This window comes from Ornithorhynchus anatinus, chromosome 1 (genome assembly GCF_004115215.2).
Source record: "Ornithorhynchus anatinus isolate Pmale09 chromosome 1, mOrnAna1.pri.v4, whole genome shotgun sequence".
NCBI classification, from domain to species: Eukaryota; Metazoa; Chordata; class Mammalia; order Monotremata; family Ornithorhynchidae; genus Ornithorhynchus; species Ornithorhynchus anatinus.
The window spans coordinates 142,707,312-142,730,853 of NC_041728.1; the positions used below are offsets into that span (position 1 = coordinate 142,707,312).

The window sequence follows — 23,542 nt, forward strand, 5'->3', positions numbered from 1 at the left end:
AGGGAGGGCATTCCAGGACCACGGGAGGACGTGGCCCAGGGGTCGATGGCGGAATAGGCGAGACCGAGGAACGGTGAGGAGGTGGGCAGCAGAGGAGCGGAGCATGTGGGGTGGGCAGTAGAAAGAGAGAAGGGAGGAGAGGTAGGAAGGGGCAAGGTGATGGAGAGCCTTGAAGCCTAGACTGCGGAGTTTTTGTTTTGAGCGGAGGTTGATAGGCAACCATTGGAGGTGTTTAAGAAGGGGAGTGACATGCCCAGAATGTTTTTGCAGGAAGATGAGCCGGGCAGCAGAGTGAAGAATAGACTGGAGCGGGGCAATAGAGGAGGAAGGGAGATCAGAGAGAAGGCTGACACAGTAGTCTAGCCGGGACATTACGAGAGCCTGTAGCAGTAAGGTAGTCGTTTGGGTGGAGAGGAAAGGGAGGATCTTTACTATCTCAAAGTGACTGTGCTGCTCAATGGCTGAGGGTTGTCTGGGCTTCATTACTAGATCAGGGTGGCTGTTGGCCTGCTATAATACCTGGCAAAGATGGACATTCATTCATAACATTGGTATTTGTTAAACACTTACTATGTGCAGAGCACTATTTTAAGTGCTGGGGTAGATACAGGGTAATCAGGTTGTCCCACGGGAGGCTCACAGTTAATCCCCATTTTACATATGAGGTAACTGAGGCACAGAGAAGTTAAGTAACTTGCCCACAGTCACTCAGCTGACAAGTGGCAGAGCTGGGATTCGAACCCATGACTTCTGACTCCCAAGCCCGGGTTCATTTGATCGTACTTATTGAGCGCTTACTGTGTGTAAAACACTGTATTAAGCATTTGGGAGAATAACATTTAACAATAAACAGACACATTCTTGCCCACAATGAGCTTATTGTCTCGATAAGCACCTGATAATTACAGATTTTTTTAAAAAAAGACTTCAAGACTGACATTCAAATGGTTTTCTGGCTAATAAAATGGAATTGTGATTTTTGCCTTGGGTATTTGCTTCATTGAGTCCTCAAAGTCAGTAAGAAGTCACAGTAACCAATCTGATAGAAAATCAAGTAACATCATATGCATTAACCTGGGCATGTAGCCACCATTTACAGAAATATATCAATTTTGCTTGATCTCAGAGCATTTCTCTGGAGGGAGATCCCCAGTGCCAACCCCAGAATACTTGTTTTCTCTTCCCAGATCTGTAGGAAAACAGGTACAGTGTCTGAACCTTGGCATTCAGTGGCTGGAGTCACGATGGAGGGAGACTCAATGGCCTAAATTTCAAAAAAAAATTCAGCATTGTCTACATGCAGGAGACAGACCAATCAGTCAATCAGTGGTTTTTATTGAACACTTACCATGTGCTGAGCACTATACTAAGCTCTTGGGAGAGTATAATGCAGCAGAGCTGAAAAAGATGTGACTGGCCATCTTGAGCAGGTTGCATGTTGGGGTCTTGGAGTTAAGTGGTTCAGGGCTCCCAGCTAATGATGGAGTGGGGGGCTGTGTGGCTCAGGTGATGGGGTGTGGTGACAGCAAAGAAATGCTCTACCACCAAATATTGCATGGGGCAGCAGTGTGGCCCAGTGGAAAGAGCATGGGCCCGGGTGTCAGAGGACCAGAGTTCTATTCCTAGCACCACCACTTGCCTGCCCCGTGATTTTGGGTAAGTTCTTTAAGTTCTTGTGCCTCAGTTTCTTCCTCTGTGAAATGGGGATGGAATACCTGTTCTCCCAACCACTTAGGCTGTGAGGTCCACTTGGGCCAAAGAGTGCATTTGATCTGATTATCTCATAACTACCCCAGTGCTCAATACAGTGCTTGGCACATCAATCAGCCAATCATATTTATTGAGTGCTTATTGCAGGCAGAACATGATACTAAGTCCTTGGAAGAGTATAATACAACAAAGTTGGTAGACAAGTACGGATATGGGAAGTATTTAAATATCACAATTATGATTATTATTATCATAATGGTGTCATTATGCTTAGTTATGTGGCATGTGTTGGTTTTGGGTGTAATGTGGGGGTAGCCTTATGACCTCTCCTCAGGGAAATAGAGTGTCCAAGCCCAGTCCTAGTCTGAAAAGGCCTGTGGCTGCTGATGCTGGCAGATGATTGACACAAGATTATCACCTGTGCCATCTCTACAGAGATAAGGGCTGCTTTCAGGTCAGCATTCAAACCTCCTGAACCATCAGCTACCTTGGATGTCGCGTATTCAGGCAGGTATTTGGAGGGATGCTGGTTGTTCACTGTTTTATTGGGGCTGTTGTACGAGGGACCAGCATAGGTATTTCAGGGATGCTTATGAGAGCCCAAAGTCTATGGTTAGTTGATGACTGCTAGTGGATGTGTAATAATCGATCAGTAAGTCATATTTATTGAGCACTTACTGCATGCAGAACACTCAGCACTTGGGAGAGTACAATATGACAATATGTGAGAGTTGGAAGACAAATTCTCTACCCACAATGAGCTTACAGTCTAGAGGGGAAGGCAGACACTGAAATAAATAAATGCATCAGAGATAGTACATAAGTGCTCTGGGGCTGAGGAAGGCAAGGGGTAGTGAATAAAGGTAGCAAATCAAGGTGTCACAGAAGGGAGTGGGAGAAAAGGAAAAGAGAGCTTAGTCAGAGAAGGCTACTTGGTGAAGATGTGCCTTCAATAAGGTTTTGAAGGTGGGGAGAGTAACTGTCTGTCAGATATGAAGAGGGAAGTGTGGTAGTAGTAATAGGATTTCTTGAGCACCCCTTGGGGTCAAGACTCTGTACTAAGTGCTTGGAAAAGTGAAAGACATTTCCTGCCCACAAGGAACTAACAGTCTAATGGGGAAGATGGACATAAAGGACTCCCAGCACGCACAAACTTCAAGTGGTGGTTGGGGCTCTTGCTGCCATAAGAAATGATGCATCAGCTACCAGTTTACACTAGCTGTGAAGGGTGTGAGAAATTACTTTTTTTTCTAATTCTTATTTAAACCTTAACAAAATTGCTTTCCTATATCTGACCTAAAACTTTTCAGAGAATGAGAGTTTGGCTGGAAAGTATTCAGCACAGCCTGTTTAAGCGTGGATTGCAAATATCACAAGAACATCTTTTGCAAAGATTTTCCATTGTTCTCATGCAGGAATTGTAGATATAATTAATCGCACCAGACAGGGACATTGTAGTGCGATGTATGAGATGTGTGTAGAAAATTTTAGATATCATCTTGTTAGGCTGGTATAGGATTTCACTTTTCTAACAGGGTCAGAGGTGATCTAGTGGAAAGAGCCTGGGAGATCAGGACTTAGAAGACCTGAGTTTTAATTCAAGCTCTTGCCCCTGCCATGCTGTGTGACCTTGGGAGATTCACTTAACCTCTTTGGGGTTCAGTTTTTGTTGGTTTTTTTTTTTTTTTAAGAGGACAAGATATCTATTTTTCCTATCTTTTCAGTGGAAACCCTCGGGTGGGACAGAAACCGTGAAGTCTGATTATTCTACCCCAGCATTTAGCTAAATACTTAGCATATAGTAAACACTTGAAAATACCCCTTCCCCTCTTTGGCTAAAAAAGAATTTTTTGAAGACTGATGAATACTGGAAATAACCCAAACACTTTGAGTTTTTTGGATCAATCAATAGTATTTATTGAATGCTTGCTGTATGCATAGCACTGTATTAAACACCTGGGAGAGAATACAATACAATAGAGTTGGTAACACAATCCCAGCCCTTAAGGAATTTTCAGTCCAGAGGGAGAGACAGAAATAAAACTAAATTATAGATAGAGGAAATGGCAGAGGGCGAGAATATGTACAGAAGTGTCAGGTGGAATGGAGGGTGGTGTGACTGTCAAGTTCTTAAGGAGTATGGATCTAAGCAAACAGGTGATACAAAAGGGAGGAATAAATAAAAGATGAACAGTTAATTCACAGTCCCGCCTCTTCCCGACTCTCCACCATTCTACAATGGGTTTATAATCTGAGTGAGGGAAGACACACTGGAAATAGGAATAAATTCCATGCAATAAAAACAAATTTTAAATTCAACAATCCAAAATTAACCACTTCAGCAGTTTCTATATAAGGAAATAGGGATTTAGGGAACGCCTCTAGTAGGAAATGTGATTTTAGGATGGCTTTGAAGGTGGAGAGTGTGGCAGTCTGTCAGATATGAAGTTCGAGGCCAGAGGCAGGCTGAGGCCAAGGGGTTGGTGACAGATCAAGGTACAGTGCTGTGGAGGTGGGTAGGCAACCCCTGGAGCTGTTTGAGGGGGGAGACGTGGGCTGAGCAGTTTTTAACAAAAATGATCGAGGCAGCAGAGTGAAGTAGGGAATGTAGTGGGGAGAGACACAAGCAAGAAGATCAGCAGGGAGGCTATTACAGTAGTTAAGGTGGGAAAGAATAAGTTCTTGGATCAGCGTGGTAGTAGTTTGGATGGGGAGGAAGGGGTGCATGTCTTTCTAATGAAGAGCAGGCATAACGTGCAGTATAGCTGCTGGTGTAATTGAGACACCATTCTTTTCATACCATGGAAGAGTTTTTCCAGTTACGTCATAGGCAAACTAACCTTTGTGTTTCTTGAGGAGTTCTGCGTGCCATGCCTTGTATGTATAAAACTAGAGAAGACATTATTTGGATTACTACTTCTCTGTTACTCCTTGTGTAAGCAGTATGGATATTTTTGACTCCCCTTTTTGATTCTAGTTGAAGCTGCTGCCACAGGCAGCTCTCTTAGTAGATTGTTTTTGTGATTTATGCAGGTCTAAAAAAGACTGAGGATCATTTATCTTCAAACCAGAAGAGAGATGAAAGAGGACTGGTAGTAAAATTTCCTGTGGTGTTAGATTAGAGCATCAAAAGGAGAAATGCCATTGTAGGGGACGTGAGTCAAATTCTAATGTGGCAGATTTGTTCGAAAGGTTTCCGTTTTTGAAAAATCAACAAGGGTAAAAATGTCCTCTTATGTGAATTAGCATTTTTTTTAAATGACCATATTTCAAAAGGCTGAAGCGAAAGAAAATATTGCTTAGTAAATCTTATGCTGGCTATTGTCATTTGTCATAAAATGTCTCATTTCACATTTGGATCTCATGACCGACCTCTTGCTGAAATTTTTGAATGCTGGCCTTACACTTTTTCATGTCTTTTATTTCAAAATATGCAGCAGAGTCATCTGGCTATCGTTTGATCTTTCACGTTCATCATACTCCTTGGCTTTGAGATAGTGAAACACTGAAGTGGGACCCAGAACGTGCTGTAATATTCAAATTTGATCCCTTTTTAATGTGGTCCGCAGATCTAAAAAACCTTCCGAAATGCTAAAAAGCAAACAGTGTCATCCGGAATAATAATAAGATTTTTCTCCGACAACATATTTTTTAAGGATTTCCCTCCGGCGACTTCACATGCCATAAATTAGAAAACCGATGCATGAAGTTGAATTGGCTGCCAAATCTGGGACTGGATAGCAAATTTCCCCCATGGGGATTGGCAAGGAACTTGGGGATTTTCCCTCTTTCTTTGGAACACTGAGCAGGGATTATCTTTTAAAATAAAACACTCTGCATCACAATAGCACCTCTTATTCACTGAGCTCAAAGAGTAGCATTAAAATCCTCAACTACTGTGTAGCAAAATGAAAGCCTGGGGAAGTTGTCACTCTATTTGAAGCATACTGCATAGGGCAGATACATTTTGGGAAAAAAAATCTGCTTTTGACCCCAAATGGCACAAGGTAGTCCTAAACTTTGGTGTCTGGAAAATGATAGCAAGGATTGCACAATGGAGAATTCTGGTCTAGTCTTATCCTATGCCGTCAAGTTGTTTTTGACCCATAGCGAGACCATGGACACATCTCTCCCAGAACACCCCGCTCTCCATCTGCAATTGCTCTGATAGTGGATCCATAGAATTTTATTGGTAAAAATATGGAAGTGGTTTATCATTGCCGCCTTCCGCACAGTAAACTTAAGTCTCCGCCTCGACTCTCTCATGATGCTGCTGCCTAGCACAGGTGAGTTTTGACTTGTAGCAGATTGCCTTCCACTCGCTAACCACTGGCCAGGCTAGGAATGGAATGGGTATGCCTCTGCTTGACTCTCCCTCCCGTAGCTGAGACTGGTAGAGTACTGTTAACTCTCCAGGTGTGACCTTAGAAGGGGAAAATTCTGGTACCAAAGTGTAATATTATAAGACTAGGTTGCCCAGCCTCTCTTGCCACATTCCCCATAGATATGTTCATGTACAAATCTGTATATTCTTGTTTTTCCTACCTGCAATTTATTTTAATTTCTGTCTCCCAGTCTAGACTGTAAACTCCTTGTGGGCAGGGATCATGTCTACCAACTCTGTTATATTATACATTCCCAAACCCTTAGTAAAGTACTCTGCTCCCTGTAAGTGCTTAATAAATATCAACAACTGATTGACTGATAAAGATGAGTGGCCTGTCATACTTGTTTTCTACATTTAGAAGGCATTTTCCAATCAGCATGAGTACAGTTGCTAGCTACCCCACCAATCTGTTAATGTAATCAAATAGAGCCCATTGACTCATGCTAATATGTGCCCATCCATATAATAATAAAGTGGTATTTGTTAAATGCTTACTATGTTCCAGGCACTCTACTAAGTGCTGGGGTAGACAAAGGATAATTGGTTGGACAGAGTCCCTGCCCCACATAAGGCTCACAGTCTTAATCCCCATTTTACAGATGAGTAAACTGTGGCACAGAGAAGCGAAGTGACTTGACCAAGGTCACACTAGTGGTGGAGCCGGGATTAGAACCCAGGTTCTCTAACTCCCAGGCCCATGCTCTTTCCACTCAGCCACACAAGGGATTGCTCAGGCCTGCCATCTGAGTTCAGCGACAGAACCTGCCTGCCAGCACAGCCCATCCCTGTGTCCAGGGCTGTTTTTTGGCCAATGTATTCATTTTGGAAAGTTTATGCTATTTTAACAACTAATAATTGTAGAAGAAAGAGTATGGGGTTGTAGATCCTTTTGCGGGTGCCGGGGAGGATTTGGGGTAATTTGACAATACCAGAGCATTGACCATTGGAATGACTCTGTGGAAGCAGAAAACACATTTAGTGGCCTGGAAACATTAGTCCAGCCTGTAACGTCATATCCTTCTCAGGAGTCTAAATGGTAACACAAAGTCAAACTGACTCTATGGATAGAATTCTGCCTGTTGAGTGATTTCCCCAGAGATGAACCATTTTCAAAGTGACTTGCTAAAGTGATAAGTGAACCATTTTCAAAGTGACTTATCCTTTCTCAAGTGTGCTAAGGCTTAATTTCAATACTGCTAGTGTAGAGAGAAAGGTAAGGGGAGGAGGCAGAGTAGGGCTCCCTCCACAGCCTTGTCTGGAGGGTGTGGTGAGGGGGTTGAGAGTGGTGCACCCTGAATTTCTAGGGACACTTGCTTCTCCTCTACCCTATAGAGCTCTCTGTTGCTCTGGGTGTCTTGCCATGTTTCCCCTCATCTAAAAAATCTCCAGTGGTTGCCCCACTCACCTCCCCATCAAAGTCAATAAATACGATTGATTGATTGACTGACTGCCTTCCCCTTTCCCATCCCCAAGAGGCTGGGGTCCAAACTGAGCTCCCATCTAGATCAGAGGCATGGAGCGTGATTTCGTTCAAGTCCTCCTAGTTGCATCGGAGCTGCTCCCACCTTCTGCCACTTCTGTTTTGTTTACAAAAAGGCCAGGGGACAGTCTTTTCCCCAGCATTTTTGCTTTAGCTACGGAAAGAGTTCCTAGGCTCCCCAGAAGCTGTGCCACTGCAGAAGAAGTGGCAGCTAGTGTGACTTGGCTGACGCCCCACCATTTGCTTGCCAAATGCTCCTACTCCACACACCTCCTTTCATGAGAAGCAGCATGGCCTAGTGGAAAGACCCCGGGCCTGGGAGTCAGAGGACCTGGGTTCTAATGCCAGGCTCCACCACTCGTCTGCTGTATGACCTTGAGCTAGTCACTTCTTTGTACCTTGGTTAACTCATCTGTTAAAAGGAGATTAAGACTGTGAGTCCTAAGTGGAAAAGGGACTGTGTCCAACCCAATTTGCTAATGTCCACCTCAGCAATAATGTCCACTATTAGTAGGCACTTCACGTAATGCCTAATAATAATAATAATAATTATTATTATTATTATAGCATATTAATGCCTAGCCCATAGAAGACACTTAACAAATACCTCTGCTATTATTGTTATTATTATCATTGTTTTTACCTCCCACATCACTGGTATGGGGAACTCAACAGGCAGATTTGCCCACCTGGCTGGGGGAACTAATCAGATAAGGGTGGCTCATAAAGCAATATTTTAACTGGTGGATTCTGAAGCACAAATGTCAGCTGGAAGCTCATCATTTGTAGGAATCATAGATTAGCAAGCCGCTAACCTATCTTGTACCTGTTTAGATATCAGTCGTCTGACTGATGGAGTGTATTTACTTGGGGCAGTGTCCTTTCCCTGCTATAGGCACTAATGCAGGGTCCAGTCCTACAGTTGTTGCTTTGGTTTCAAAGCTTTGGCCCCATTGTCCCTTGAGTCTTTACTTTTTTGGTGTGGTCTCTCTCTTTTTCTTTCTCAGATCACATTGATAGTGGTATAGCTGTTGCCCAGAGTTTTAGAGGGCAGGATGAGAGGAAAAACCTAGAAAGGGATGTGAGGAGAGGATGAGAGGAAAGAACTAGGAATATGATCATGTGTGAGGAGGTAGAGGGAAAGGACCAAAATTCAGAATGGGAATCCCTCCAGTCCCATTCATCCAATTTCCCTCCTACCATTGCTCTCCAAACTCCTTGAATGAGTTGTCTACATCTGCTGCCTCCACATCCTCTCCTCCAATTTTCTCCTTCTCTCTGCCCCCTTCACTCCACAGAAACTGCCTGCTCAAAGATCACCATAGATCTCCTTCTTGACATATCCAACAGCCTCTACTCCATCATTATCCTCCTCAACCTCTTAATTGCCTTAGATACTGCCAACCACCTCCATCTCCTGGAATCATTATCCAACTTTGGCTTCAATGGCATCCCCTTCTCCTGATTCCTCTTCTATCTCTCTGGCTGATCATTCTTAATTTCTCTCATGGACTTCTTCTCTGCCTCCCATCCCCATACTTGGGAGTCCCTCAAGGCTCAGTCCTGGGTCCCCTTCAATTCTCCATCTACACCCACTCCTTTGCTCCATTTGCTCCCATGGCTTCAACTACCTTCTCTCTGCAGATGATTCCCAATTCAACATCTCCAGGCCTGGTCTCTAGCCTTCTCTGCACTTTCACATTTCCTCCTCCTTACTTGGATGCCATCCAAGACCTCAAATTTAACATGTCCAAAACATGGGTTGTATCCATCCCAGCACTTAGTACAGTGCCAGGTGCCTAGTAAGAAGTTAACGAATACCATTATTATTATTTATATCATCTGTCTGCCTTAGCTTCCTCTTTTGTAAAATAGGGATAAAATAGCTTGGGAGCTTGGTTTGGGACAGGGACTGTGTCCAATCTGATGATCTAGTACATAAGTAAGGGTCCTCGTGAATGCTATACTTTTCACTATGGATTGTCACCAGAAATGTTCCAACCCCTGTTTTGGCTTGCCAAATGCTTTCCATTCTTCTTCCAGAACATTTCCTTGCTCTGACTCTTCCTTACCATCCAAGCACCATCAAATGTCTTTGTCACCATCAGCAGACCATGCTTTATCAATGTGTAATTCTTTTACTATGCCGTTTGGGGTAGAAACCTGTTGGGGAATTAGGGAATGTTCTTTCAACAGCATGTATCCACCTGGACAGAATACTGTGCCATGAAGGAAGAAGCCGGCTCCGATTATGGTGTACATTCGGAAGACCAAATTTTACTTACTATAGGCTTTGTAAGGAACATACACCTTGAGTTATAAGAGAGGAGGGTATATAGGCAAATTTAAGTGTCCTAAAAAGTATATTAATCAGACATTCAGTTGATGTTATTTATTAAGCGCTTACACCAGGAGGTTACTCTATGATGATATGGTTGTCAAATCAGAGCTAAAGACCTACTCCACTGTCTGTAGAAAGTCTTATGTTTGTCTCCTCCATTAGATTGTGAGTTCTCTGTGGTCAGGGAATTTGTCACTTCATTATTCTGTACTTCCCAAGGGCCTAGGAGAGTGCCCTAGTTGAGCACTCAGTAAAGACCATTGCTACTACTGCTTTACACTGGTGATGAGGAAAGCTCAATGTTGCCATTGCCACTGGGGTGAAACAAGAACCCCAGCACCTGTTCTGGCTGGCTAGTTGTGCCTGGTTACTTTTAAGTACTTATAGGGTCAAGCTGCAGAGAGTTAACATCTAGAAAACATTTGTAAAGTTTTCTGATGAGTTTTAGAAAGTCCATGTTTTTTTATGGAGAATAATTGAAGTGTATGTATTTGAATCTGGTAGTTTCTCCTTTTCCTCTTTATAATAATATCTGCAGGCACCATTGATTTTTCTTTCCTGATTCTTCCACTACATAATTGGTAGCTTCAGTGGAAGCTATATGGTTAAGAAGCACACTTCAATCGAGAGAGTTTAGTGTCCCATATCTTTTTCAGACCTCTATAGACCAGGTGTCTAGGTTATTCCCTAGTGCCCTGTCCAGAGAAGGTGGGAAGGGAAGACAAGTTCCCAGGTCTCCCTTGTTTTGATGTTGCCCTGCCATTAGATATATGTCACATAGGTGGTCTGAATGGCCCTGGCTTATAATTTGGATGTGGCATCTGAGATATTTAAGGTCTCTTAGATAGTGAAGATGGTAACCAAAAAGAAGCAGCGTGGCTCAGTGGAAAGAGCCCGAGCCTGAGCTTGGGAGTCAGAGGTCATGGGTTCGAATCCCGGCTCTGCCACTTGTCAGCTGTGTGACTGTGGGCAAGCTACTTAACTTCTCTGTGCCTCTGTTACCTCATCTGTAAAATGGGGATTGAGACTATGAGCCCCATGTGGGAGATGGACTATGTCCAACTGATTTTCTTGTATCCACCACAGCACTTGTCCCATTCCTGGTACGTGTAAGTACTTAACAAATACCACAGTTATTATTATTATTATTAGTCATGATTCTGAATCTTGATATTCATTCAATCGTATTTATTTAGCGCTTACTAAGTTCAGAGCACTGTACTAAGCGCTTGGAATGTACAATTCAGCAACAGATACTATGATGGTGCCACACTATTAGCTTCTCAAATAACATATTGGGTTTTTAGAGTATCCTTGATTTATGTTCAAAATGCCAGTCATAGCCTTTCTAAAAGAGATTATACATTCAGACTCCTTGTGTTTAAATAAGGCACCATCGTTTCATCGTACTTCAGGTAAACTCTCTCTTCTCTGACAGTCTTGTTCGTAAGTATTCTTAACTGGTGAGCTCATAAAGTGTCATTCAGAAAACTGAAGGAGCAAATGGAAGAAAGCTCTGTTTAAAGTTAATTCATTCAGTCATATTTATCGAGTGCTTACCGTGTGCAGAGCACCATTCTAAGAGCTTGGGAAGTACAATTCAGCAACAAAGAGAGTCAATCCCTGCCCACAGCGGGCTCACAGTTGCAGGAGGTGCTTTCTAGAAGAGGGAAATACTTTCATTTTCCCTGTGCCTGGCAGTTCATTTTACATCACCAGCCACTAATGGAAAATAATAAAACCTATTTTAGTCAGGCTGTGTCTGGAACACTTAGAGGTCAATCCAATACTCAAAGCAGACTGTTATATAGAACATTAGTTTGTTACAAACATCTACCTTGGTCAGGGGATTTTTGCAGTTTGAAATTGAATTTTATAGGTCACAACGTGTTATGATTGTTGAAAAACATCAAATGTTTGTGAAGTTAGTGTAAAACAGAATCACTTATTTGGGATGAAAACACATGATCTTTTCATTTGCTAAAATCACAAAGTGAGAAAATTTCAACTGTGAAATAACTGAGAACTATATCAACTGGGAAAATACCCTTTCATTGCGGTAGTTACAAATCTGAGTTATGCCTGTTATTTATTACAAAGCTGTTTCCTAGGACCTGTTCTTTAGCAAATCTAACCTTAGAAAATACAATAAAGAGAGAGTAACATTCCTCTTCTGGAGTAATGGAATTTGTTAAGAGTTTCGTATGTGTCAGGCACTGTTATAAGTGTTGGGGGAAATACATGTTGGACACAGTCTCTGTCCCACTTGGAGCTCATAGTCTAAGAAGGAGGAAGAACAGATTTTGATTCTCCACTTTACAGTTGAGAAAGCTGAGGAATAGAGAAATTAAGTTACTTTCCCAGGGTTACATAGCAAGCGAGTGTAGTGTAGGCAAGTGTGAGTCAGAAAGTCATGGATTCTAATCCCCACTCCACCACTTGTCTGCTATGTGATTTTGGGCAAGTCAATTCACTTCTCTGTGCCTCAGTTCCCTCATCTGCAAAATGGTGATTGAGACTGTGAGCTCCACATGGGATAGGGACTGTGTCCAGCTAGATTTGCTTGTATCCACCCCAGCACTTAGAACAGTGCCTGGCACAGAGTAAGCACTTAACAAATACCATGAACATCATTGATATTGTTGTTACTACTACTACTACTACTAATAATAATGATGGCATTTGTTAAGCGCTTACTAAGTGCAAAGCACTGCTCTAAGTGGTGGGGAAGATACAAGGTGATCAGGTTGTCCTACGTGGGGCTCACAGTCTTCATCTCCATTTTGCAGTTGGGGTAAGTGAGGCACAGAGAAGTTAAGTGACTTGCCCAAAGTCACACAGCTGACAAATGGCTGAGCCTGGATTTGAATCCATGACCTCTGACTCCCAAGCCCATGCTCTTTCCACTGAGCAATGCTGCTTCTCTGCTACTACAACTAATACTGTTGCCTGCAACTACAGGGTTCCTAAGGATGGCCCTGTCCAAGAAGGTCAACATATCCTTTGGGAGACTGCCAAACAGAGAGTGTTGACAGTGGGGGTTAGGATTCCAGACTAAAGTGAAGATCTACGGAGCTGAAATGTAGTCCAACCTCCTCTGTGGTTGTGAAACCTGGACCAGACAAAAGAAGCCCCATTTGGTTCCTTTCATTCATTCATGCAATAGTATTTATTGAGCGCTTACTATGTGCAGAGCACTGTACTAAGCTCTTGGAATGTACAAATTTGCAACAGATAGAGACAGTCCCTGCCCTTTGACGGGCTTACAGTCTAATCGGAGGAGACAGACAAGAACAATGGCAATAAATAGAATCAAGGGGAAGAACATATAAAAACAATGGCAAATAAATAGAATCAGGGTGATGTACATCTCATTAAACAAAATAAATAGGGTGATGAAGATATATAAAGATGAGCGGACGAGTACAGTGCCGAGGGGGTGGGACGGGAGAGGGGGAGGAGGAGAGGGAAAGGGGGAGAAGAGGGTTTAGCTGCGGAGAGGTGAAGTAGGGGGTAGAGGGAGCAGAGGGAAAAAGCGGGGAGCTCAGTCTGGAAAGGCCTCTTGGAGGAGGTTAACTTTAAGTAGGGATTTGAAGAGGGGAAGAGAATTAGATTGTCGGAGGTGAGGAGGAGGCCTTCCAGGACCACAGGAGGACGTAACCCAGGGGTCGACGGTGGGATAGGCGAGACCGAGGGACGTTGAGGAGGTGGGCAGCAGAGGAGCAGAGTGTTCGGGGTGGGCAGTAGAAAGAGAGAAGGGAGGAGAGTTAGGAAGGGGCAAGGTGATGGAGAGCCTTGAAGCCTAGAGTGAGGAGTTTTTGTTTGGAGTGGAGGTTGATAGGCAACCACTGGAGGTTTTCAAGAATGGGAGTGACATGCCTAGAACACTTCTGCAGGAAGATGAGCCGGGCAGCGGAGAGAAGAATAGACTGGAGCGGGGCGAGAGAGGAGGAAGGGAGATCAGAGAGAAGGCTGACACAGTAGTCTAGCTGGGATATTACGAGAGCCTGTAGCAGTAAGGTAGCCATTTGGGTGGAGAGGAAAGGGCGGATCTTGGCGATATTATAAAGGTGAGACCGACAGGTCTTGGTAACAGATCGGATGTGTGGGGTGAACGAAAGAGACGAGTCAAAGATGACACCGAGGTTGCGGGCCTGAGAGATGGGAAGGATGATCATACCATCCACGGTGATAGGGAAGTCTGGGAGAGGACAGGGCTTGGGAGGGAAGATGAGGAGCTCAGTTTTGCTCATGTTGAGTTTTAGGTGGGGGGCAGACATCCAGGTGGAGACGTCCTGGAGGCAGGAGGAGATGCGAGCCTGAAGGGAGGGGAAGAGGACAGGGGCAGAGATGTAGATCTGCGTGTCATCTGCGTAGAGATGGTAGTCGAAGCCATGAGAGCGAATGAGTTCACCAAGGGAGTGAGTGTAAATGGAGAACAGAAGAGGGCCAAGAACTCCAACAGTTAAAGGATGGGAGGGGGAGGAGGAGCCTGCGAAGGAGACCAAGAATGACCAGCCAGATTGGTCTCCATCAGCATCGCTTATGGACCACACTCACTGTCATGTGGCCAGATAAGGTAAAAACAACAGAGTTGTTCAGAAATGTAGCCAGTCTCCTAACTTTGAAACAGAACTGGTTGGGACACATGAGGAGAATTGATGACTGAACTGAAATTGGGATATTTGAAAGTCAAGAGAATAGAGGAAGTGTTTTCAGGGCACGGTGAAACAAAGCCTCAGACAGTGCTGCATTTTAATGAACTGGGAGTCAATTGCTGAGGATAGACCAGTGTGTTGCACTGCAATCAAGAAAGGAGAAGCTCCTTTTGATCCAAAGATTCCGAAAGGCATCTGTAATCTTCTCTCCTAATTCAGTGGCTTCTATCCCATCCTAATCCTCCTTGACCTCTCAGCTGCCTTAAACACTGTTAACATCCCCCATCTCCTGGAAACATTATCCGACGTTGGCTTCACTAACACTGTCTTCTCCTCATTCCCCTCCTATCTCTGACTGCTCATTCTCTGTTTCTTTAATGGGCTCCTCCTCTGCCTCTCCATTGCCTAACTGTGGGAATCCCTCAAGGTTTAGTTGCAGGTCTCCTTCTATTCTCCATCTACATCCACTCCCTTGGAGAACTTATTCGCTCCCATGGCTTCAACTACCATTTCTATGAGGATGGTACCCAAATCTACATCTCCAGCCCTGATCTCTCTCCTCTGCAGTTTTACATTACCTCCTGCCTTCAGGACATCTCTACTTGGATGTCCTGCTGACATCTCAAACTTACCATGTCTGATTTGGACATCTTCTCCCACCCAAACCCTGTCCTACATCTGATTTTCCTTTCACTGTAGAAATAACCACCATAGTCTTTGTCTCACATGCCCATAAACTTAGCATTATCCCTGACTCATTTCTCATTCAATCCACATAGTCACCAGTTCAATCTTCACAATATCTCTAAAATCAACCCTTTCCTCTCTATCCAAACTGCTACTATATGAATCCAATCACTTATCCTATTCTGCCTTGATTACTCTATCAGGCTTCTTGCTGACCTTCCTGCCTCCTATTTCCCCCGACTCCCATCCATACTTCACTCTACCGCCTCATGCATTTTTCTACAGAAATATTCAGTCCATGTTTCCCTACTTCTCAAGAACCTCCAGTTGTTGCCCATCCACCTCCGCTCCAAACAAAACTTCATTACTATCAGCTTTAAAACACTCAATCACCTTGACCCTTCCTACCTTACCTCTGTGATTTCCTACTACAACCCAGCCTGCACACTTCACTCTAATGCTTACCTGTTCCTATACTTCAATCTTGTCTATCTCACCACCAACCTCTTGCCTATGTCCTGCCTCCAGCCTGAAATGCCCTCCCTCTTCATATCCGACAGATGATCACTCTCCCCACCCTCAAAGCCTTAGTAAAAGCACATCTCCTCCAAGAGACCTTCCCTAAGTCCTCATTTCTTCTTACATTTGGATTTGCACTCTTTATTCACTCCTCCTTTACTACCACAGCACTTACGTACATATCCATAATTTATTTATTTATATGAATGTCTACCTCTCCCTCTAGAATGTAAGCTCACTGTGGGCAGGGTACATGTCTACCACTCTCTTATATTGCACTCTCCCAAGCCTTTAATACAGTGCTCTGCACATCGTAAGCACTCAATAAATAGGATTGTTGGTATTTTTTGTTAAGCGCTTACTATGTGCCGAGCACTGTTCTAAGCGCTGGGGTAGACATAGGGGAATCAGGTTGTCCCACGTGGGGCTCACAGTCTTAATCCCCATTTTACAGATGAGGGAACTGAGGCACAGAGAAGTGAAGTGACTTGCCCACAGTCACACAGCCGACAAGTGGCAGAGCTGGGATTCGAACTCATGAGCCCTGACTCCAAAGCCCGTGCTCTTTCCACTGAGCCACGCTGCTTGATGATTGAGTGATTGAAGCAAAGGCAAAAATTATAGCCATGACAACCTTTGAAAATAGTCAGCATGACAGCACAACAAGGGGGCAAAGAAGACTTTTTGGGAGTGCAAAATGTCATTGGGATTGTGTAAGACCCACTTTCTCTTTTCAGCAGATACACAGGCACCAATTTGGGAATTTCATCATAAGGGTACAGAGCCCTGTACTAAGCACTTGGGTGAGTACAACACAACAAGTTGGCAGACATATTCACTGCCCACAATAAGCTTATATATATACTCACATATGTATGTACTATATTTATTCTCAATTTGGATTGCTTTATATTTAATGTGCTTTTATAGTTTAATGTGCACAGTTCATTTTTATTTTTCTATGTGTCTGTCTTCCCCCACTTAGTTTTTGTGCCTGCCATGGAGAAGGAACTGAATTTTCATCATTCATCTTGTATTTACCCTAGCACTTAGCACAGTACTTAGCACATAGTGATGATGATGATGATGAGAATGATGGATTCTGCCTTCCAACTACAGACTCAATTTTATTCTTAAGACTTCAAGCCAAGAATCTGCTTGAGGGAAATACATTATAGTGATAGCTATAATCAGAGTTATAGTTAGAGAAGCAGTGTGGCTCAGTGGAAAGAGCCTGGTCTTCGGAGTCAGAGGTCATGGGTTTGACTCCCGGCTCTGCCACTTGTCAGCTGTATGACTGTGGGCAAGTCACTTAACTTCTCTGTGCCTCAGTTACCTCATCTGTAAAATGGGAATTAACTGTGAGCCTCACATCGGACAACCTGATTACCCTGTATCTACCCCAGTGCTTAGAACAGTGCTCTGCACATAGTAAGTGCTTAAAAAATACCAACATTATTATTATAGCTTATAGGAAAGAATAAATGTGGCATACCAAGATGGGCTGGGTTCTGAACCCCCACAATCCATAACATCCAGAGTTATATCATGCACTGATGGCTGACACTCCCCAGGACCTCCCCTGACTGGCTAATTGCTTTAGAACAAGTCACTTCACTTCTCCGTGCCTCAGTTCCCTTATCTGTAGAATGGGGAGGAAGACTGTGAGCCCCACGTGGGACAATCTCATCACCTTGTATCTACCCCAGCCCATAGAACAGTGCTTGGCACATAGTAAGCACTTAACAAGCACCAGCATTATTATTATTATTATTATTTAGGGAAGTCAGTTCCAACTTGTGACACGTGAATCCGCATGGCACCACAGCACGGGCACAGCCTAAGCCTCCAGATTGTCACTCCCAAGCACAGGCAGTGTGGCTGCCGCTACCACTGCGACTGCCTCTGCCACTAATAATAATAAGAATGATGGTATTTGTTAAGTGCTTACTATCTGCCAACCACTGTTCTAAGCGCTGGGAGGGGATACAAGGTGATCAGGTTGTCCCATGTGGGGCTCACAGTCTTCATCCCCATTTTCCAGATGAGGTAACTGAGGCCCAGAGAAGTGAAGTGCCCATCATTGGGCAGGGATTGTCTCGATCTGTTGCCGAATTGTTCATTCAATAGTATTTATTGAGCATTTATTATGTGCAAAACACTGTACTAAGTGCTTGGAATGTACAATTAAGCAACAGATCGAGACAATCCCTGACCAGTGATAGGCTCACGGTCTAAATGGGACTTAGTGCTTAGTACAGTGCTCTGCACATATAGTAAGCACTCAATAAATACTATTGAATGAATGAATGAAGTGGCTTGCCCAAAGTCACACAGCTGACAAGCGAGTGAGCTGGGATTAGAACCCATGACCTCTGACTCCCAAGCCTGGGCTCTTTCCACTGAGCCACGCTGCTTCTCTACTGCTGCTTGTCATCCCCCACCCTTGTTGCCACCACCGTTGCCACCATCCCCACCACCACCGTGGCCTCACCCCTGCCAGTGGCATCACCACCATAGCCGCACCTCCAGTGCCACCACCATTCTACCACGTCTATCACTGCCACCTCACCACAGCCACCACTACCGCTGCTCCTCTACTGTTCGAAGCTGCCTACAGGCACGGCTGAATTACATTTGAGCCCGTTATTGGGCAGGGATCATCTCTACCTCTTGCCGAATTGCACACTCCAAGTACTTAATACAGTGCTCTGCACATAGTAAGCACTCAATAAATGCTATTGAATGAATGAATGAATGAATTTGCTTTCTTCCCAGCCCCGGGCCAGGATTTGCACCTAGAACCAGCCCTTTCTCACTGCACTTTTGCCCTGCACAGCACCACAATCCATTCAATCATATTTATTGAGCGCAGTACTAAGTGATTGGGAGAATACAAGAGAGTTAGTAGATGTGATTCCCTACCCACAAGGAGCCGACAGTCTACGGTCTATTAGAAGCAGCATAGCCTAGTGGAAAGAGCAAGAGCTTGGGAGTCAGAAGACCTGGGTTCTAACCCCAGCTCCGCCATCTGTCTGCTGTGTCACCTTGGGCATATCACTTAACTTCTCTGGGCCACAGTTTCCTCATCTGGAAAATGGGGATTAAGACTGTGACCTCCATGGGAGACATGGACTGCATCCAACCTGATGATCTTTATCCCTCTAGACTGCAAATTCACTGTGCACAGGGTATGTGTCTGTTATATTGTTGTGCTGTACTCTCCCAAGCACTTAAATAGTGTCCTGCAAACAATAATTGGTCAATAAATATGATTAATTGTATCTACCTCAATGCTTAGTACAGTGCCTGGCATTTAACAAATACCATTGTTATTATTATTTTTATTATCATTACAAGATGATACATGCATTGAAATAAATTACTGAAAGGGGAAGGAGCAGAGGATGAAGAAATGCATATAAGTGTTGTGGAGCTGGAGTTAGGGTAGGTGTCAAGGTACTTGTTATTCTGTATTGATTTGCCACTATAGTTGAGCACATATTTTTATTTTCATGCATTTTGAAATGTAATTTCACATGTTCATTAAATTTTCAGATAATGTGTATAGCACATAAATCAAGCATATGAGTGGTAAACTCAGTTTTTGAGAACTGCAGCTGTGGTTATTATTACAATATCTGTTAAGCACTTACTATGGGCCAAGCACTTGTCCAAGACTGAGCTCCTTATTTTCCCTCCCAAACCCTGTCCTCTCCCTGACTTTCCTGTCACTGTGGACGGCACTACCATCCTTTCTGACTCACAAGCCCACAACCTTAGGGTCATCTTTGACTCAGCTGTCTCAGTCGCGCCACACATCCAATCCGCCACCAAAACCTGCCGGTCTCACCTTTACAACATCGCCAAGATCCGCCCTTTCCTCTCCATCCATACTGCTATCTTGCTGGTACAATCTCTCATAATATCCTGACTGGAATATTGCATCAACCTCCTTTCTGATCTCCCATCTTCCTGTCTCACCCCACTTCAGTCTATACTTCACTCTGCTGCCTGGATTATCTTTCTCCAGAAATGCTCTGAGCATGTTACTCCCCTCCTCAAATATGTCCAGTGGTTGCCTATCTACCTTCTCATGAAGCAAAAACTCCTCACTCTTGGCTTCAAAGCTCTCCATCACCTTGCCCCCTCCTACCTCACCTCCCTTCTCTCCATCTGCAGTCCAACCCACACACTCCACTCCTCTGCTGCTAACCTCCTCCTTGTGCCTCATTCTCGCCTGTCTCTCTGTTGACCCCTGGCCGACGTCCGACCTCTGCTGGAATGCTCTCCCTCCTCACATCCACCAAACTAACTCTTTTCCCCTCTTCAAAGGTCTACTGAGGGCTCACCTCCTCCAGGAGGCCTTCCCAGATTGAGCCCTGCCTTTCCCTCTGCTCCTCCTCCCCTCCTCAGTACCCCTACTCCCTCCCTCTGCTCTATCCCCTTCCCCTCCCCCAGCACTTGTGTATATTTGTACATATTTATTACTCTATTTTATTAATGATATGTATATATCTATGATTCTATTTATCTGTTTTGATGGTATTGATGCCTGTCTACTTGTTTTGTTTGTCTCCCCTTTCTAGACAGTGAGCCCATTATTGAGCAGGGATTGTCTCTATCTGTTGCCAAATTGTACTGTCCAAGAGCTTAGTACAGTGCTCTGCACACAGTAAGGACTCAATAAATACGATTGAACGAATGAATAAGAACCAAAGTTGACAGCATGGATTAATGGATAGAGCACAGGCCTGGGAGTCAGAGGTCATGGATTCTAATCTGGGCTTCTCCATTTGCCTGCTGTGTGACCTTGGGCAAGTCACTTAACTTCTCTGGAACTCAGTTACCTCATCTGTAAAATGCGGATTAAAACAGTGAGCCTCGTGTAGGACAGGGACTGTGTCCAATCCAATTATCTTGTACCTTATCCCAGCACTTAGCAGTGTGGCTCAGTGGAAAGAGCCCGGGCATGGGAGTCAGAGGTCGTGGGTTCTAATCCCGGCTCCGCCACTTGTCAGCTGGGTGACTTTGGGCAAGTCACTTAACTTCTCTGGGCCTCAGTTACCTCATCTGTAAAATGGGGATGAAGACTGTGAGCCCCATGAGGGACAACCTGATCATCTTGTATCCCCCCAGCGCTTAGAACAGTGTTTTGCACATAGTAAGCGCTTAATAAATACAAACATTATTATTATTATTACTCTCTCACATTCTGCATCAGTGGTCTGCTTTATAAGGTGACTCCTGAAAAAGATGAAGTGTACAGTTCCACTTCTTTTTATAATATTTTTCCCAACTGACTTATCTGCTGAAACAAAGTGCAAGATAAACTGGGAAAATATTTTCATTACATTTAGTTCCAGGTGTGTACCACTGCTATTTAATTATCTTTTTCAGTTTTCAGATTACATGGGACATTGGAAAAGGCACCATTTTGCCATTCTTGAAGGTGGCTGAGCAGTGTGACGTAGTGGTTAGAGTAAGGGCCTGGAAGTCAGAAGGTCATGAGTTCTAATCCTGGCTCTGTCACTTGTCTGCTGTGTGACCTTGGGCAAGTCACTTAACTTCTCTGTACCTCAGTTACCTCATCTGTAAAATGGGGATTGAGACTGTGAGCCCCAGGTCGGACAGGCACTCTGTCAAACCTGATTTGTTTGTATCTACTCAGCGTTTAGTACAGTGCCTGGCACATAGTAAGCGCTTAACAAAATATTATTATTATCATTATTATTCAAGGGAAAGAGCACTGGAAGCTTCACTAAAGGAGTAGAATGATGTTTTTCTAATACAAAGAATGGCTGAGCAGTATGCATTAACCTTGAACTCTCTTTCCATCTACTCTATTAATTTTGACAGTGCCTGTTGGAGAAAACAGTGGTTTACTGGGCAGTACTCACCACTTCAGAACTATGTGTTGTAATTATTCACTGTGCATTTGTTAAACACTTTTTAATATTCCCTTACACCTATTCCCTTACACCTTTGAGGGCGAGGTTCGAAGGATCCCTGAAAATGTTTAATTGCCTCAGTACTTTTGGATCATCCCAGCCCTTAGGTATTCACGCCTCCACAGTTACCTTTATCTTTTCAGTGACTTGCTTCCTCCTACCTGTAAATTCATTTATTCATTCATTCACTTGTATTTATTGAAGGCTTACTGTTTGCGGAGCATTGTACTAAGCAGCTTGGGAAAGTACAATACATCAGTAAATAGTGATATTCCCTGCCCACAGTGAGCTCACAGTTTAAAGGAGGGGAGACAATACAAATAAATAAAATTACACATAATTACCCAAGTGTTGTGGGGCTGGGGGTGGGTGAAAAGCAAAGGGAGCAAGCCAGGATGACACAGAAGGGAGTGGGAGATGAGGAAAAGTGGAGCTTCATATGGAAGGCCTCTAGGAGAAGATGTGTCTTCAATAAGGCTTTGAAGGGAGGGAGAGTATTTGGCTGTCGGATATGAGAAGGGAGGGTGTTCCAGGCCAGAGGCAGGACATAGGCCAAGGGTCGGAGTCAAGACAGGTGAGATGGAGGCAGAGTGAGAAGGATAGCGCTGGAGGAGTGAAGTATGCAGGATAGATTATAGAAGAAGAAAAGTGAGGTGACGTGGGAGAGGGCAAGGTGATGAAATGATTTAACATCTGTTTCCCCTATTAGGGTTTAAGCTCCTCCAAGGTAGGAATCATATCTACTAACTCTATTGTACTCTTCCAAGCATTTAGTACAGGCAGTGTTCTGCACAAGGTAACATTCCATATTGTTGGACTGTTGAATACTATTGTTGGATTGCTCCATTCATTCATTCAATAGTATTTATTGAGTGCTTAATCTGTGCAGAGCACTGTACTAAGCGCTTGGAATGTACAATTCGGCAACAGATAGAGACAATCCCTGCCCAATGACGGGCTCACAGTGTAATCAGGGGAGACAAATGGCAGAGCAAAACAGAACGAAACAAAACAAGACAGCATTATCATGATAAATAGAATCAAGGGGATGTACACCTTATTAACAAAATAAATAGGGTAATAAATAATATATACAAATGAGCGCAGTGCTGAGTGGAGGAGAAGTGGGGAGGGGGAGGAGCAGAGGATGGAGGGAGGGGAGGGGAGAAGGAGCAAAAGGAAAGTGGGCTCAGCTGAGGGGAGGTGAAGGGGAAGGGGGAGGAGCAGAGGGTGGAGGAGGAGCACAGGGAAAAGGGGGGAGCTCCGTCTGGGAAGGCCTCTTGGAGGAGGTGACCTCTCAGTAGGGCCTTAAAGAGAGAAAGAGAGTTAGTTTGGTGGACGTGCAGAGGGAGGGCATTCCAGGACAGCGGTAGGACGTGGGCCAGAAGTCGACAGTGGGATAGGCATGAATGGGGAATAGTGAGGAGGTGAGTGGCAGAGGAGCAGAGTGTACGGGATGGGCAGTAGAAAGAGAGAAGGGAGGTGAGGTAGGAGGGGGCAAGGTGATGGAGAGCTCTGAAGCCAAGAGTGAGGAATTTTTGTTTCATGTGGAGGTTGATAGGCAACCACTGGAAGTTTTTAAGGAGGGGAGTGACATGCCCAGAGCATTTCTGTAGGAAGATGATCCGGTCAGCAGAATGAAGAATAGATTGGAGTGGGGAGAGAAAGGAGGAAGGGAGATCAGAGAGAAGGCTGACACAATAATCCAGTCGGGATATTATGAGAGCTTGTACTAGCATGATAGCCATTTGGATGGAGAAGAAAGGCCAGATCTTGGCGATATTGTAAAGGTGAGACTGGCAGGCATTG

General features: G+C 44.1%; 1 non-coding gene across 1 annotated transcript; it reads right to left on the bottom strand.

Moving 5' to 3' along the window:
* Positions 1 to 6,006: 6,006 nt before the first annotated feature.
* Positions 6,007 to 6,144, bottom strand: LOC114817046. The gene has a single exon (XR_003764888.1). It is a non-coding gene; the product is annotated as a small nucleolar RNA SNORA7 (small nucleolar RNA).
* Between the last annotated feature and the right edge of the window lie 17,398 nt (positions 6,145 to 23,542).